This window comes from Zonotrichia albicollis, chromosome 5 (genome assembly GCF_047830755.1).
Source record: "Zonotrichia albicollis isolate bZonAlb1 chromosome 5, bZonAlb1.hap1, whole genome shotgun sequence".
In the NCBI taxonomy this organism is placed as follows: Eukaryota; Metazoa; Chordata; class Aves; order Passeriformes; family Passerellidae; genus Zonotrichia; species Zonotrichia albicollis.
Genome location: NC_133823.1, coordinates 47,024,824 through 47,038,090, shown reverse-complemented (window position 1 = coordinate 47,038,090; position 13,267 = coordinate 47,024,824). Strand labels below are relative to the sequence as shown.

Sequence of the window (13,267 nt, the reverse complement as noted above, 5' to 3'; positions counted from 1 at the left end):
TGCTAGCAGAACCACTGTTCTGTCAGCAAAGTAAGACTAACACAGCTAACACACACTGATCCTTCTCCTATCCCTGACTATTCCTTCGTGATGAGGAGCTAAGGAGTCTTACTTCAAATGAGGTTCATTGGGAACTAGGGATGCTAGATGCTGATGTGTCAAGGCATACAAGCTGAAGGAGCTCTTCTGGGAAAATAATTCCTCTTTCTTTCTACCTGTACAAGGACTGCAAGATTCAGCTCTGTGACAGAGCTTTAGAAAGTTTTCTTCACTTCCACTGTACTTACAGAGGGTTTGGGAGTACTTGGATTTTCCAAGAAGTATTAGCATTTTGCAGAATCAGCTGCCTCATTAACAATTAGATGGATCTGAATGCATTCATAAATTGAATCTCTAACCCAGAGAGTTAAGGCAGAAAGTGTTTAGCATCAAGTTAATATCTAGGTATGTAAATGCAAACATGCAGAGTGTGTAACAGCATGTATGCAAAATAGGGTCACAGGCTCTGACCTGTGTCCCAAGCAGAAAATGGCCAGATGACAACAGGCTGTATATGCAAAAATGCATCTGCCAAAACTTTTTCATATTTGTTATGATGAGGAATCTGATAAATGTTCAAAACATAGAGAGTAAGAATTTGATGGTATTGTCAGGCCACTGTGACATTTGCCATTCATATGCATTTATAAGAAGAGAAGATCTTGCTAACTTTCATTGTACTGGCCCTGTGAAGTCTCATGATGTTGTAAGGTCAAATTCTGGTATGACAAACTTCAGCAGAGACAAAACTTCGTCTTTAAGAATGTATGTCAAGTACCCATAATACCTAAGGGGGAAAATTCTAAATGTACAAACATAGTTTTATTACACATTTGTTATGCAAATAACATTCACACATCACTTATTCTGAAGTTTAAATATATGAAAGTAGGAAATGAGAAGTTAATAACAAAACCATGAGTCAGTTAGAAACTAACTTTCTCCAAAACTAAATACCAACTTCTTGAAAGCAGGTAAAACAGTTTAAAAATTATTGAAACAATTAATTGTTTTAAATGTAAAATATTTCTTTAATAACAATTGTATTATTCTCATTTTTCCCGTAGAATAAAAGAACATGGACTGCAGAATATTGCTCATGTAACTGGGCCATGCAGTTTGGAACTTAATGGACTTGAGTAAGGTGTTGCAAAACCATCACAGTGTGCACAATATGAAGAATGTCATAGAACTTTGTCGATTATATTTATTTCTATAGTCAGCAAAATAGTATCCAACTAGGCTAAAAAAAGATCCACCCAGAGCTACAAAACTGCTCCTACCATCATCTCAGTTCTATAGCAGACCAGGGCTTTTGGTCCCCAGTGGGTCAGGGACGTCCCTGCTGGCCCAAGAAGGACGTGCAACAACGGAGTGTGGAACTTGCAGTAACACATCCTGTATAACTTTGCCCTTGCTTAGCTCCATATACAAAACAATCTTAAATTACTTAAAATACAGAACTCTGTACCACTCAAGAGTTAGACAAACATTGTAAATCTTGTCTTTTACAAAGGGCAAAAAGAATCAAAGATGTTGGACTCACCCACCACAGTGGCAGGAGAAAGAACAGTGCTTAGAAGTGAATCAACTAATGACTGCTAACATTACAATTAATTTCATTTGGCAAACTGCTTCTATCATTTCAAGCCTCACTATCAGTGACAGGTTCACTTTTTAAAATCAAAGACTGATTTCTTTCATCTCATTGAGTCACAGGAATTGGATGAAATTATCAAGGATGTAGGAAGAGATAAAAAAGTAAAACTGATCTCCCACACTTCTGATTTTTTTGAACTTACATCTGCTTTTGGAATGTAAAATGAATGAGTAAAGGTGGATAGCACACTAATAGCTAAGCATTTAAAGACTTCTAATACATAACCCATTAACACTCACGAAAGATACACACCTTCCCCAGCAGACACACTAACAACATAAATGCAAAATGCTATTAAGACCCAAATGTTAGATGTCCTTGCCTCCAAAAACAGGAGTTGGTTTTCAAGACTTATCTATCTGCATAGATCTGGATGTTCAGACAGTATTAAAACACAAACGGTCTGCAATCTAAACGGCAAACCTGAAGACACTTGGCAAGGCAAACAGGTGTTTGTCAGGAAACCAAAGTTTTTGATGTAGGTCTTGCAGCACATTCATGCTGGTTGGCCAAGGCCTCAGAACTGCCGTGGAAGGCAGCGGTTGAGCTGCAGGGCAGGACAGCTGGGGAACCCACCACAGTGGCAGCAGCAGAGAAATAACCACATCTTGTGCTGTCCAAGGCCAATATAGCCCTTCTTCACTGATTCTCTAGGAATCACATATTCGAGCATACATGAAGAGCTCCTGACAGGAACCCTATCTTTAATAAATTAACAGCAGTGTGATACTGTCCTATTCCCGAGATTATCTTTCACATGACATTGTTTTATCTCTCCCACTTCAGCTGCACCCTGTTCGCAAAGCAGGGAGCAGCCTGGCAGCACACATCCTGGTGTCTGCACGCCACTGCCAGCTTCTTTAAAGAGAGAAACCTAAACCTCTTTGGCTCAAAGTATCAGACTGCGATCCTTTAAGGACAAAAAGAAAAGGGACAGAAGAGTGCCACTTCGCATTAAAATCCCCAATAACCAGAAAAACCACAATCAGACCAGCTGATAAGAAGACAAGCCGACGTTTCTCTGGTTTGGAAAAGAAGGAGAGCTGCCTGACACCGAGAGGAGAGGCTCCGGCTCTCCCGGTGTTTACCTTCCCCGGCACCCGGCGAAGCGCCCGGCGGCGGGGACGTTTCTGCACTTCAACAGGCTTGAAGTTACCCCGCAGCCCCCACCGGTGCTTGGCCGCCGCTCCCCGGCCCCGGAGGGTCGGGCGGGGATGTCCGCGCGAACCCTCGGCCGCCGCCAGCCCGCGCCCTCCCCGGCCCCGCCACGGCGGCCCCGCTCACCGTTCTCCGGCCGCCGTCGCGGAGGGCTGGGGGGCGGGGGCAGGGGCAGGGCGGCCGGGCGGGCAGGGGCGGCCCCGCGGCTCGGCCCGCGGCTCGGGCCGGCTCACACGTCAGCCCGCGCCACGAGACCCGGATCTGCCGGCTCCCGGCGGCGGCGGCGGGGCCGGGGCGGCGCCGCGCGGTCCCGCCCCCCACTGCCGGCCCTCCGCCCCGCACGGGAGCCGAGCCCTGCTGCGGGCAGGGGCGGCCGCGGCCCGGGCCGCGCTGTCCGGCAGGACCAGGCGGGCCGCAGTGCCCAACAGCGCGGCGGCCATAAAATAAAGCTCGGTAGGTCAGCGCGGAGAGGACGCGGGGACAGGACTGCTGTAGGGCCAGGTGTGCCTGGGGTCCGCCACAGCCCCCGCGGCCAGGGCTCCGCGCCCCCGGCGCAAACACGGGCGCTTCGGCCGCTTGGCCCCAGCCATCCCCACCGAAGTACGAGGCAATTTACAGGCTAGTTTTTCATCTTGAAATTTAAAGCCTGTTCAGGAGCTCGTGACTCACGGGCTTCTAAGCAATTAAAGCATCCATCAAAATAGGTATTTAGATGCTGTGAATGAAGTTAGAAAGGAAAATCAGATTGTGGCTTCTCAGTCACCCAAGGAAAGGGAGTGTCATACTCCCAATACAGAAAGATTAACCATATCCCGTCTTGGAGACACTGATACCATGCAGTAATGCAGTGGGGATTATACAGGGAAGAAAATCTTGTTCTCCAATATTTCCAAGGCTGGCTTACCTCCTCCAAGCCAGGAAACAAGGACAGTACTGCAATCAGAGTGAGAAAGGAGAGTTGGATAGAAGTTGCAAATGCTGTCAAGTTGGTACCTCTGACCAGTGGTGCATAGTCTCATGTGACCCACATATGGCTGTTCTCATTGCTATTTGCAGTTGTCATGGGGTTTTCAAGCCTCCTTTCGTGGCAACAGCTTTTTTTTCTGAAAGTTTCTTCCTAAACTTGAGTGTCTAGCCTATGCTACTTTGCCAAGTCTTGGATGCACTGCCAGTTGGCAGCCTTGCATGTCCAGCCATCACTGCTGCACAGAGCCACCTCTCTCTGAAAGATGCAGGCAGACCAACTGTTCCTGGTTAGAGCTGGCCCTGAACATATCCATTCCACTTCTGAGAGTCAGGAGGTGGGCTGCCTTTGTGTAGCAATGCCACACAGTCCTGACTTGCTGTGGGTCTTGCCTCTTCTTTCCCATGTTTTAGTCCTTTCTCTTGTCTTAGCACCCAACTAAGCAGTGGCAATACTGAAAAAGGAGGCAAGGCACTGACACAAAGCCAGGCCATCACACAAAAAAGCTAAACTATGCAGAACTGGTATCATCTTGTTTACCTCCATCCAGGGAACTAAGACTCTGGTAAGGTACTAGGGATGCTAAAACTTACCTTTAATTTGGAAGTATGAAGCCATATTCCTTCAATGTTTCCTGGGAGGACAGGTTTCTTTACAGCCCGTTCAGGAGTTTGGACTGCAACAAGAACTATGAAGATTGACAATCTCAAGGTATGCTTGCCTTGATGTTTACTTTGGCTGTCCTGGCCAAACACTAAGCTAATCTAGACAATGGTGTCAGAGGGTAGTCATAAGAAGAATGATCAACTGTTGGCTGTATCCTTCTTTCCAGCTCTCCCTTAGCCATTCTCCTAACCCTTCACCAGGAACAAACCACCCTTGAAACAAGCAAAGGCAGCTTCTCAATACCATTAACCAGTCTTACCTGTCTCCCACACCTCATACACAGGGCTAGCCATTGTTCTAGAAAATGGATCTGAGATCCTGAAATCCCCAAACCAGACACAGCTTGCCATTAGTCCTGATTCTAACAAGAGAGGAGAGAAATGCCAACAGCACAGTAGCAGAGAGGGTTCCTTCTGCCGAGCTGAGGCAGAAATGCCAAACACTTCTATTTTCTTGCTGAACAACTCTTGGACAAGGTCAAACAGCACTTGCTAAAATGATATCAGGCATATTTGGAGGAACCATTGAAACTGATAAGAGAATCTCAGTGATTCATTGTTGGAGAACTGAATTTGAACAATCCTAGAACTGGAAGGGCGAGACTAAGTGAGCTTGACCAGCAGCATGAGATGCCTTGTCAGAAATAATATGAGCCTGCAAAGAGTCTATCCAGGAGAGGCATGAGTTGAGAGTGATGACAACTGTGTGATCTACAAGGAAGCAGTATGCAATGGTGGCACAGCTAGAGCTCAGATGTCTTCCTCACTTTGAATCAAATGCAGCCTCCTCAGACCTCAGTGCATTACATCTTTCTGGCTCATTTCTCACATCACCCCATCCAGGTACTTGCACTATATCTGGTAATGTTTTGAAATTGTGCCTTGAAGAGGTGTGCGAGAAGCACTACCTGGCTGGCCAGCCAGCCCCACTGGGTGAGATAAAAGCTCCCCCTCCCTACTCCCATTTCTTCACCCCATGTTGTATGCTGCAAAGCTCAGCATATCTGAAAATAGTTTTACTTACCTGGTCTCAGTAAAAAGCTGAGGATTTTTCCAGTATCCTGCATTATTTGCACTTCCTTTTGACAGCAAAATAGCAATTTTTTCCGATTATTTTTCTTTATTCAACATATATATGTTTCCATTACCATGTTTGGAAGTATGGGAAGCTGATGGGCCTAATGAAGGATGGATTTGTGAAAGGGTTATCTCATATATGAAACTGCAGAGGATGATCTGTCAAGGAAGAGGGGCAGGCAACAGGAACCACAGAAAGTAGGGACCAGGAGCAAGAGAAACAATGTATAAGCTTATTGCTTTCAAATCAGCAAGAACATACAGGTATGCAGAAAGTAGCTACATATTTTAAATAAAACATTCTGCCAGAGCATCCCTCAGAATTTGGCCCTCCTGGTTCCCACGGGCAAATGAACAAGGCATAGCAGGCACTGATTCTATCTCAGCTTCCTACTCCCAGACTTCAGCCATCTGCTCCCCCTTACACTCACAAATTTAGTGCACAATACAGCAGTAAAACAAGATCCTGATATGGAGGCTATCTTCAACTCTCTCCATGAAGTCTCCATTCTGGCAGTCAAACTATGATGAAAACAGTGATGTAGACTACTTTAGGAACAAAGTTGTGAGATGCATTCAAGTAGTAACAGGGATAGAATGGTGAATCTACTGATTTTGGCACACTAAAAGAATTGTGCTGTCCATTGCCAGGCTAAAACTATGAAGACAACTCTGATTAAAGAGCAGAGGGTGGTAATAGTCCTTCTACCAAAACCCTTTATAATGGAGGAGGGTGGAAGTTAGCAAAAGTTACTATATACATTCTCTACATCCATAATCTGAAAGTAGTGTGGGTTGGGCATTTTGTAAGCAACAGGAGGTGTCACATTCCACATCACAGTGCTAGCTTTCAACTTTTCTACCTCAGTAGGCAATGGTAAATTAGGAGTTGTGTTGGTGATCTAACTTGCCAAATAATGAATGAGCTTGTTTACAGATACCCAAGAACATTGCTTTTCCCATTCTCAAGTTCTTTTTCTGCTGATGTTATTTTCATCTTTGCTGCATAAGTCATGTCACTAGGCATTGTATTGCTGACATCCAGGTATTCTGTGGAGTGGAACTTGTTCATCTGCAATTCATGCAGTTTCATCAGATCTGAAAAATGACCTAGAAATGGGACAAATCCTCCTAATGTATCTCCTTTTCTGTCTGCTCCCTCTTTTCTTGTATGCAGTTCATAATAAGGAGATAATGCTATTCTAAGGAAATTCTGCTGCAAATTTTGATACCAAAGAGCCATTTGGAAGAGGTCTGCAAAATGGTCTGAAACTGGCACCTAGGAAGTGGAAAGGAAAATATTATTAAATGCCCTTGTAGAATCAAGGTAAGAGAGGCCTTTTGGCAGCAACACTGGGATTTTTGGAAGAGGAAATCCAATTTTGGAAAAAGAAGTCCTTAAAAAAGTTGCCTGCAAACATTCCTAGAATTCAGCTAGACTGGCATCTCACAAAGCTCTGGAGAGTTGAAAAGCCCTTTAGGCAGCAAGCCTGAGAATTGGCTGGCACAAAGACTACATTGTGTACTTATATTAATTTTACTGATATTTGCTCATGTAATCACCACTGAACCAAATGTATACTGCCAGGGTTTCTGTCAATGTGCAGATCTAAACTTAACAAACACTCAACTGCAATTGTCAGAACTCACAGTAAAAATATGGCTCAGTGGAAACAAGAAACTCCAGTGAAACTGTCAGAGGATCTGTGGAGGATCGTTTGAGCTCCTGAAGCACCAACACACCAACACAGACTTTTGGGATCAATTAGCCACAGTCTAGGGAAAATGACCGCAAAGGATTGCTGCAGTGCTGCCAGACCACAGCTGCCCAGTGAAGTTTTCCAAACTATGAAATGGATGAAGGAAATCTGAAGGTGAGGGGATGACAAGGATTATTTTACACTTAACTAGAATAATGACTAGTAATTTAGAATAACTATGAAATGCAAGCAAGCCAGTTGGGATGCTTATAAGGTCAGGCTTGCAAAAAGCAATTTAAAAATAGAGGATTAAGTCCTGAGCTACTAAATTGTTAATGATAACACTCACTGGTAAAGATACACCATCTGAATTAGGCTGAAATGATTCTGTAGTATTAGAATAGTATGTTATCAGTAACCACATAAGTTAATAGTCCACTAAATTTCATTGATAATTATCCAATCAGTATTGGGAACATTATTTTCCAATAGCTTAGGCCAATCCCCTCTAAAAATGTGGTCTAAGTGAACCAACACTGCTATAACCTTAAAAAATTGTTTTTCCTCTGGAACAGAAATCATAATAGCAGCTGTTCAACTGTGGTGGCTTTCTTGCAAAGAAAAGATGAGAAACAGAGTGAACTGCTTCATAAGCAACTGTAGTTCACATAAGCTATCTGCAGCCATAAATTTACCAGCAGCTAACGTTGCTATATTCATCTGAAAACTGCTGCCACTTGGGAAAAACACATCTCATGTCACCCTCTATGTTCAGAGCCATTTCAGCATTTAGTCTCAAAATGCCTCTGAACATGAGTCAGAGCCCTCAACTGTTACAGTGCTCACAGACTTGAAATAAAAATGAATCCCTCTTCATTTCCAAGTGAATGCCTCGTAGAAGAAGCCGTATCTGATAGACAAACCACAAGCTAAAATGCAAGCAAGCAGATTTGATATTAGGTGCAGAAGTGAGAAGAGAAAATGAAAACAAGATACTAAAAGATTTTTAAAAACACTTTTAAAAATCCTAAAAGATTTTTAAAACACTTTACTAGATATAACTAAGAAGCAGCAATGAATTGAAATTTTCTGGTCATGAACTGAAAATTACTCTGATCTGAAATTGATATATGCAGTTTGCAGTTAGTATTAAGCACTTGGTATATGTTGAAATTTAAGAGTACTATCCATTAAAAAGCCAAGCATTATTTACTAATAAAAAAAGATATGGCAAGAAGAGAAGACATTTCATGTTTTCCTGAGGAAGTGTATCAAAAGGCATAACTCTGTCAGTCAGCACTTGAAGATCAGTATTCTATCACATAAAATGCGGCAGCATCTCCATATGGACTACAGAGAACTAAATCACATTGTTGAAAAAAAATCTGATCATAGTAAGTGATACTCTGGTTTCTGTAGCACATTCAAACATGCATTTTACTTTGGTTATTAGAACATGAGTATTGACAAGTGTACAAGAAATGACTGCTCTCTCAACTGGGCAAGATCCCTATAGACATAATGCAAGGTTTTTAACTTGTGCACGTTTGCTTTTGAGCAAATTTTGTTTGATGGTGTGGTATGATGCAGCTGGATGTTTGCTGTAGGATGTCCCACCTTTTGAAGAGGAGCTGTAAACCCTACAAGTGGTTTAGTGCAAGAAAGAAAATTTGACTTTACAGAACTTGACAACACTGTCTGGTCAGGAAAAAAGAATTCTTCTGTAGTATACTCTCAGCAAGTTTGTTGACAACACCAAGCTGAGTGGTGCAAACAAGACACTGGAGGGAGGTGGGTCTGTGTGAAGTTCAACAAGGCCAAGTGCAAGGTCCTGCACCTGGGTTAAGGCAAGCCCAAGGACAAATGCAGGCTGTGAGGAGAATGGATTGAGAGCAGCCCTGCTGAGGAGGACCTGGAAGTGCTGGTGGATGAGAGGCTGGCCATGATCCAACAATGTGCACTTGCAGCCCAGAAAGCCAGTTGTATGCTGGGCTGCATCAAAAGCGTGGTCTGTAGGTCAAGGGACACGATTCATCCCCTCTGCTGTGCTCCTGTGAGACCCACCTGGAGTGCTGCATCCAGCTTTGGGTCCCACAACATAAGAAGGACATGGATCTCCTGGAATGAGCCCACAGGAGAGCCACAAAGATGATCAGAAGGATGGAGCCCCTCTCCTGTAAGGAACAGCTGAGAGCTGAGGCTCTGGGAGACTTTAATGTGTCCTTCAGTACCTAAAAGGGTGCAAGAAGGCTGGAGAGACTTTTAACAATGGGTTTATTAGGATGAAATTTCTTACTGTGAGGATGGTGAGGCACTGGAACAGGTTGTCCACAGAAGTTGTGGCTGCCACATCCATGGAAGTCCTCAAGGCCAGGTTGAATAGGGCCCTGAGTAACCTGGTCTAGTGGAAGGTGTCACCCATGGCAGGGGGTTGAAAGTAGGTGGTCTTTAAGGTACTTTCCAACCCAAACCATTATATAATTCAATTCAACTCATACTTCACAGTTCAGAGATTTTGCAAAAACACCATATGGATTGAGAGATATCTTTTGGGTGTTTGAAAGTATGAATTTACATTTTTGGTGTTTAAATGGGTTCTTGTGGTTACCTTTTGTTAAGCTACTGAGGTAATCATTAGACGTAGATGACATCTCTAAAACTGAAGATAATTACTGAAAAAAAAGGATGGAAAGATTGGAAGCTGAAGCTGTATTATAGCAGAAGCCCAACTCCTTTGTAGAGAAAATACTGGGGTAGCCAGTCCTTTCACAATGGTGCCCAGTGACAGGACAAGAGCTAAACAAGAGCTAACACTTCTTTTTTCTGATGCTAACTGAACATTGGTAGTGGTTGCCCAGAAGGGCTGTGCTATCTCATATCCATGGAGATATTCAAATGGACATGGTCCTGGCAAGGCAACTTGCTCTGGCTGACCCCGCTTTGACAGGAAGGGTGGTCTAGATGATCTGAAGAGGTCCCTTCCAACCTTGACCCTGCTGTGATTCTGTGATACTGTGCCACTCAAGAGGGAAGCCAGGAGTAGATATACCTGCAAAGCACTTTCACTGCAATTTCTGTGGGAGTAAAATTATTTGGAATAAGTGATATTAAGATACAGGGATAGTATGGCACCTATAAATAAGTCTGCTAGGAGAGTTAATACCTTTTATATCTGCTCTGTGTTTGGGGAAGGGACCAACAGTGTAATATTACAATATTCCTAGGACAAATGATGCCTTAAGTTTTAGCTTCTGTATTTTTCAGATTCTGTGCTGCTTTAGTGTGTAACTCTGAGCTTTATATAAAGTGTTAGCAAGTTCTCTTCACAAGGTAGGTAGACAAAACAATCCTTTTCCAGCTTGTCCAAGGACAGCTGTTACCAGTTCCAGGCCCAAAAAGTATTAACAAAGGTGGACTGAAGAGAGAAAATAAGGAGGATGAACTTCATAACCTAAAGCTATAATTGAACAATTAACTCCAATATGCAAATGGACCAGAACTTATAAAAGTGAGAGACCCTGTGACCAGTCGTCCATTTTTGTGACAATTTTGGGTTCATCTTGGCTGTAGCCCTGGCTGGGCTCTTACACTGCCCAAGGTGTATCCATTAAGGCCTTTGAGTAAATCCCTACTTTATTCCTTTAACTCTGCCTAGCTTCTGTTCTAGGTCAGCCTTCTCAAGGCATCACTGAGGGTTAGAATCTTCAAAATCAAGAAGCAATCACACAGCATGACTGAATACTTCCCAGTACGACTGAGCCCTGTTTGGGGAAACAAAGATACAGTCCAGAATACTGCCTTTAAAAGCTGGTTCCAATTCACCACGTGATCTTTTTGCACTGTCAGAAAGATGGGAAAGCTGTAACATGGAATTTTATGAGATGGATTATTCTTCAATGAAACTGCTATAATTGCTACCCTTTGTTTGAGAAAATGTTCAAGACAAGAAACTCCTTACATCTAAACTAGATCTTTCACCTAAACAAAGGCATATGCTATTACTGAAAAGACAGACACACAGAATAGTAGGGATTTTCTAGATACTGCTTTGTGAAACATTGCATGCCTGGCAGAAATCCACAGACCAGAAAAATGGCTTGTATCTGCTGTGTTCAGGGAAACTGTACATTACTCAGTACAGGACACTATTTCAGCTTTGTTTGTTTAACCTGACTTTATCCTCAGTGTTCTCTAATAAATTGCCAGGTGCAGTGTTCTTGCTAGCCATGTGGACAAACTGAAGACAATCAGGTTAGGAAAACAACAAAGATCAGATTGTCCTGCCTTCTATTCTTGAATTGGTCCTTACTGGTTTCTGGGATTTGCAATCCTATTCAATTAACTTTTTTACAGAACTGTGGTGCAAACACTGACTAGTGATTTAGACTTAAGGCTTTAATTCTAAATTATTATTCTATTGTAGTAAGATTAATAGAAAAATTTGGGGTTTTTTTCCTAGTACAAAATTGTTCTAGTCTCCAAAATGCAGCTATTTTAGGATGGTATCTACAACAACAGAGCCTGCTAAATTACCCATCTGTCAGAGCTGAGCTTTTTCTAGATGATCTCTGACAAACTTCACTATTTTGTAAATTTTTGTTGTAGACAGTTCCAAAAGGCTTCCATCAGTTGTGGATTTGGTGCCCATGATAACAGATTATACTGTAGTTTAGCAAAATGGCCATCATAAGAGTAGGTTCAAATTCTAGATACAATTTTCAAAAAACCTCAGAATCAAAAATTGCTGGATCAAGCAATAATAACTGAATTCAAGAGCTCCAGATTGCTTTTTTATTATTAGCCCTACCTTTCACGATCCCTAAAAAGCCCTGTGCTTTACAAAACAGAGAGACCATTGGAGGAATTCTTAACAATTTATATGCAAAGTATACTGGAGTCTGTTGTCTCTGTGGCTTGGCTTGTAGTTTTCTGATTTTACTGTGCATATTCTTGTACTATACTCTGGTTATTCACACATCTTCAATGCATATTCTCTTATAGCTGGAAACTTTTTTGAGGTGGGACCACCTCATAAAACCATTCATAAGACTATTGCCAGCAGGAGCATGGTACACTCTGCAGCCTGTGCTGATGGCTCTGTGTCTCAAGTTATGTACATAGGAGGAAAGGTGTCCACTCTCATCCTTTTCTCTTGAGAGGACACAGCAGTGATGCAGATCAGTTTGCAACATAAACTCCCTGAGCAAGTGTTGCCTGCTCAAAGGAAAATACAGATAGCCGGGTGGAACCATCCCAGAGACACAAATTTTAATATATATATATATATATGCTGGCAGTTGAACCTCTTTATACAGTGAGCTTCCCAGCACTCAGCTTATCTACATTGTCAGGACTATGAAAATATTTTAGCAGTAAAGACCACTACCAAAGAAAGTGGGTTTATTTCTAGATTCCCATATTCATTCAATTACTGCTTCACAATTTTTTGCTGCTCCAGTTCTAATTCCAAACTCAAATCTCCTAATGAGAGACTCTAACTCCACCCCCCAAACAATCACTTCAAAATACCAATGCCATTTTATCTTCTCTCTCCCTTACTTGCTGCATTTAGGCACTTCCCTGGCTACCACTACACTAAACAATAAATTTAAGCTTCTAGCTAAAAGGTCAGATATACTTCAGTCCTGATGACTTTTATAAGTGGAGGCTTTACTGAGTATCAGTCTGAATCTGATTTTAGCCCCTATAGTCATTAAAATAGCAGCAAATATTATTCAGTCACAAATCCTACCATGAGGAGAAGATAATGTCCAGCTGGCCTTTTAAGGCAGCTCTAACTCCCTTTTGTACCTTTCTGTGAAAGAAAGATCACAATATTTAATTAAATAGAGTTACACAGATTTGATAACATACTGTAAATTATTACATTAGTAGATGATAACACAAAATACTTACAATGGTACAAATTCTTCACTCAAGGTAGTAAACATTTTTTGAGTGGACAACAATATACCAGCAACATAGCATGGTCACTAAGTTCTTT

The 13,267-nt window shown here is 42.4% G+C and overlaps 1 protein-coding gene across 3 annotated transcripts in view; it reads right to left on the bottom strand.

Moving 5' to 3' along the window:
* Nucleotides 1–13,267, bottom strand: part of SMIM14 (small integral membrane protein 14) — a 53,566-nt gene that overhangs the window by 34,169 nt on the left and 6,130 nt on the right. Inside the window, exon 1 of one of the 3 annotated variants that reach the window (XM_005490513.4) lies at nt 2,984–3,158. The exons of the other annotated variants lie outside the window; for them this stretch is intronic. The gene's annotated coding sequence lies outside the window, so the exon portion shown is untranslated. Of the gene's footprint in view, nt 1–2,983; nt 3,159–13,267 lie in introns of those variants that run through there. 3 annotated transcript variants of the gene reach the window in all.